This window comes from Portunus trituberculatus, chromosome 27, assembly GCF_017591435.1.
Source record: "Portunus trituberculatus isolate SZX2019 chromosome 27, ASM1759143v1, whole genome shotgun sequence".
Classification (NCBI taxonomy): domain Eukaryota; kingdom Metazoa; phylum Arthropoda; class Malacostraca; order Decapoda; family Portunidae; genus Portunus; species Portunus trituberculatus.
The window spans coordinates 15,229,902-15,234,901 of record NC_059281.1 but is presented as its reverse complement, the minus strand read 5'-3'; the positions used below and the strand labels follow the sequence as shown (position 1 = coordinate 15,234,901).

General features: G+C 41.5%; 1 protein-coding gene and 1 long non-coding RNA gene across 2 annotated transcripts in view; one reads left to right on the top strand and one right to left on the bottom strand.

Annotated features, from left to right (window-relative positions):
* The window catches only part of LOC123509382, a 13,854-nt gene that overhangs the window by 8,705 nt on the left and 149 nt on the right, over window positions 1-5,000 (bottom strand). The gene's annotated exons all lie outside the window — the stretch shown is intronic.
* Window positions 1,082-5,000, top strand: part of LOC123509380 (stress response protein NST1-like) — a 56,918-nt gene continuing 52,999 nt past the window's right edge. Inside the window, exon 1 of the mRNA XM_045263654.1 lies at window positions 1,082-1,189. The gene's annotated coding sequence lies outside the window, so the exon portion shown is untranslated. The remainder of the gene's footprint in view (window positions 1,190-5,000) is intronic.

Below are 5,000 nucleotides of genomic sequence, written 5' to 3'. Positions count from 1 at the left end.
GGAGAGGACAAGGGGGAAGAGGAGGAAAAAAAAGCGAAGGGAGGAGAGAGAGGGAGAAAAGGAGATGGAAAGAGGAAAGGATGAAAAGGAACAGAGAGGAAATGAGAGGAAGGAGGGTGCTGAGAGAAAAGGGAGATGAAAGGAAGAAGAGTATATTATGATAAGAGAGGATGGGGGAGAAACATGAGAGAGAGAGAGAGAGAGAGAGAGAGAGAGAGAGAGAGATTAATCTTATATCCGTTGAGTCAGGAAATATTCTTTATAAATTTGATATTACTAATGCTGCTCTCTCTCTCTCTCTCTCTCTCTCTCTCTCTCTCTCTCAAACGCTTATATGGAAGTAAAAAGTTAAGTAGTAGTAGTAGTAGTAGTAGTAGTAGTAGTAGTGAGACAAAGAGAGACAAGTAAACAAAGACACAGGTAGAGAAAATAAGCAAGGGAAATGGGCATAATAGCAACAAATGGCATCTTTCCTCCTCCCCTTCCCTCTTCCCTCCACCTCGGTGACACAATAATAATCCTAACCTTTGAAATACTCCCACAGAAACACTGATGCCTGACTCTCTTTATTGAAATATAGGCATAAGAATAAATCAGCACCCGGCACATCCTTTGAGAACACTGAGGTCACGGGGGGACAAGGAATAGCGAGAAGGAAAGAACCTGTGTTAAGATGCAACAAAGCCGTCATGAGGGTTGGTAACGTTTTGTCTCCCCCTTCTGCTCCCTCCCGTCTCCTAATTCCTCTTTCTTTCGTTCAGTATCTTTCATTTATTTAAAATTATCACGCTTTTCCTGCTTTTCAATAACGATATCATCCTCTCGTATATAAGAATACGTTGGAATATACACGCATAGATAGGAAAAATACATTCGGGAGAGTTAATAGTTTATTTTACCGATGGGAGAACAGTATGAAGTAATGATAAACTAAATGAACCTTAAAGAAATAACGTCAACAGTCTTAAAATACTCGCGGGGAGGTTTGGATTCACCAATGAGAGAAGTTCCTGGCTTCCCCCATGAGGCAATGGCCAATGAGGAGACCGTCAACACATCCATGCCCCACCAGGCCCAGGTTTGCCTTTTTGGCGCCATATATACAGCAGCAACGCCAAGTGGTAGTTATTACACTGTCTGTGCCTAGTGCTTTTAACTTCATTGTCCCTGCTCACTCCTTCACGCCAAAGTAAGTGCTAAGTGTGTGTGGCAAGGTTGAGTGTTTGTCATAGCTGTGGAAGGAGGAGATAGGTGGATATTGAAACGGTGAGGGAGAAAGCAAGCTATGTCAGTGTGTGTGTGGCTGTGCTAACCCGTCTAACTGTCCACCTAACCCCCTGTGTTGCCGTTTTACCAGCCAACTCACGTATGTACTGAGGTAGTGTTTGTTCAAGCTGTCACAGTAAGTGGGTATTTAGTCAGTGAGGGAGGTAGGAAGATGAAGTTTGATTTTCTATTCGAAGTATAAATGTAAGAGTGCCCATACCGCTTTGTTCCTTTCTATACCACCTGACGACCAACCACGAGCATGTAGCGAGATGTTTGTCAGGTATTGGTGATTTGGTATTACGAGTGAGGGTGAAAGCAAGGGTGGCTTTAATGAAGGGATGGACATGTATTAAAGTAAACACAAATGATGGATAGATTTAAAGTACATGACCTTATTTATGATAAATCTGTTCTGGCTTTTAGTTCTCTCGTCTCACCAAACCACGAGGAGAGAGAAGCGTGTAGGCTAACAATATAATGCATCATTGGTCTTTTTTTTTTTTTTTTTTTTTTTTTTTTTTTTACATTACAAGGGCACTGGCCAAGGGAAAACAAAGTGTTGGGAAAAAAAAAATCCCGCTGGTTGCCAGGCCCTGTTAAGAGGAAAGTAGAAAGAGAAAAAAAAAAATCTAAAAGGAGGGTCCAGTTAACGTAAGAGGTGTCTTGACACTCCTCTTTTGAAAGAGTTTAAGTCATAGGCAGGTGGAAATACAGACACAGGTAGAGAGTTCCAGAGTTTACCAGTGTAGGGAATGAAGGAGTGAAGATACTGGTTAACTCTTGCATTAGGAAGATGGACAGAATAGGGATGAGAAGAAGTAGAGAGTCTTGTGCAGCGAGGCCGCAGGAGGGGGGAAGGCATGCAGTTAGCAAGTTCAGAAGAGCAGACAGCATGAAAACAGCGGTAGAAGACAGATAAAGATGCAACATTGCGGCGGTGACTTAAAGAATCAAGACAGTCAGTTAGAGGAGAAGAGTTGATAAGACGAAAAGCTTTAGATTCCACCTTGTTTAGTAAAGCTGTGTGTGGATCCCCCAGACATGAGAGCCATACTCCATACACGGGCGGATAAGGCCCTTGTACAGAGCAAGCAGCTGGGAGGGAGAGAAAATGGACGAAGACGCCATAGGACACCTAACTTCTTGGAAGCTGATTTAGCAAGAGTAGAGATGTGAAATTTCCAGTTTAGATTTTTAGTGAAGGATAGACCGAGTGTGTTTAATGTAGAGGAGAGGGAAGTTGAGTGTTATTGAAGAAGAGAGGATAGTTGTCTGGAAGGTTATGTCGAGTAGATAGTTGTAGAAATTGAGTTTTTGAGGCATTGAACAAAACCAGGTTTTCTCTGCCCCAATCAGAAACAAGTGAAAGATCAGAAGTTAGGCGTCCTATAGCATCTCGCCTTGAGTCATTTAATTGTTGTTGGGTTGGGCGTCTGTTGAACGCTGTTGAATAATGCAGGGTGGTATCATCAGCATAGGAGTGGATAGGGCATTGAGTCAGATTTAGGAGATCATTGATGAATAATAGAAAGAGAGTGGGTGATAGGACAGAACCCTGTGGAACACCACTGTTGATAGTTCTTTACATGTTATTAGTTCATTTTACACAAGCTTAGTGTGTGTGTGTTTGTGTGTGTGAAGGTACTGGATAGAGCTATGTGAAAGACTCGTAGAATGCCCGAACACAAGTCAAACAGCGCATTAGGAGAGGAGTGTTGCGGGGTGTGCGTAGTGGTGTCAGTGAGGGAAACAAGAGGGTAACGGTGATAACTACGCAGTATACATTAACTTGTGTATTGTAGCTTGGTTCCTGGTGTTCTTGTACGTATCTATATCAATCCACGGTATGTTGCATTTTATTACTTTTCTGTTTAATCCTTTCCTTTTCTTTCTCTGATCCTTTGTGATGCAGCTCTCTCCCTTTGTCTGGCTTCTCTCTCTTTATTTCCTCCTCTGTTAATCCATGGTTTCATAACGTATTTTATTCGGGACACTTTTCCATTGACTCCAATTTTTACCACTATACCTCCTCCTTTCCTTTCTATCTTCTATGTTTTGTATATTATTGCTGTTTCTAGTGTATGCTTTATCACGTCCCTTGTGTATATTTTTCTCTTTAGTAATTCAGTACCTCATTCTTCGGGGTTGAAAGTTAGCCAGGGGCGAGGGGCGAGGGAGGCCGGTGGACGTGTGGAGAGGTGAACGTGATGGTACAAGCCGCTGCATGATGGCTGGGGGCTCTGAACGAGGAACGGAAGCTTGGGAGGGTGCTGAAGTGGTGATAAACACACACACACACACACACACACACACACACACACACACACACACACACACACACACACAGATAGGTACATACACATCATTGGTCAAAGTGACTAGAGAATTTGAATATTTCGCAATCTTATCTCTACTTTTGATTTAGACATGTTAAACGTTTGTGGGTTTTGATTTTTTTTCTTTGGATTTTTATAAGATTTTTGAGGATTGTATAATAGGTAGTTCTTTATCTGACTTTTTTCATGTTAGTAGAGAGCACAGTGGTACGTGACACCGATCGTAACAGCTATTAGTCTAAATATACTTAATGACCAAGTGGGCTTAAAGGCTTTACGTGGAAATGTTAAGAGAAATAGCGTTATTTAATTGTATTGTTTGAGTGGCACGATAAATGTAGCCTTAAAATAGGTGTCTTAACAAGCTGACCTAATACTGCTTAATAGCCGTAATGGCGTAAGTTCTATAGTTGGACATCTTGCTTTTGCGTAGGTGCTTTTTTATGTTCAAATTATTTCTTTTTACTGGTTTCTTCGGCAGCATTCTTATGGTTTGACTGTAACGAGGTGAGCAATGATGTGGTTAGGGCGATAGTTGCGTCAATCTCCGCCTTGTTTGTCCTGGTTCATTGTCTTTCTCTCCAATGTAATCAGCGTTTAAGTTTTTCTTTCTTTTAAGTATAAAACCTTAATAACTTTCTAACCGGTTGCCTGTTTTCCTTAAGTTTTTCATACATAATCTCTCCTCCTCCTCCTCCTCCTCCTCCTCCTCCTCCTCCTCCTCCTCCTCCTCCTCCTCCTCCTCCTCCTCCTCCTCCTCCTCCTCCTCCTCTCCTCCTCCTCCTCCTCCTCCTCCTCCTCCTCCTCGTTTCAATGACTATCAATAAGTTATGATATTAAATTAATCATTAATGTTTTCTAATACAATTTCCTGCTTTACCATGAATGGGAAGTGTGTGTGTGTGTGTGTGTGTGTGTGTGGAAAGCAGGTTGCCTTTATTAGCATGTAGAAAGTTTATGGGAGTCAGTGAGTGCTTGGGAAACTTGCTCACCCTTGTTACTGTGTGTGTGTGTGTGTGTGTGTGTGTGTAGCCCGTTTAACCTGTTTGTAGCGTTAAATTAACCTTGTTTTGCGCTACTGATTGATGTAACGTGCAGTACTTAAGTTGGTTTTACGATACTACTACTACTACTACTACTACTACTACCACCACTTATTAAACCACCACCAGATATATCCACATCAACTATTTTACTCGTCTTTCTGCTATAATTTTTTCCCTGTTGTCTTCCTTTTCATATTTTCCCTTTCCAGTCTCATTCTCCCACCTTCCTTCTTCCTCCTTCTTTTCTTTTATAATTTTTTTTTATCTTTTCTCTCAAGCGTCTTCTCTTCCTGGTTCCATTGTTATATAATCTTTTTAATGTTTTTTCCTTGTGTACATGTCTTCCTCC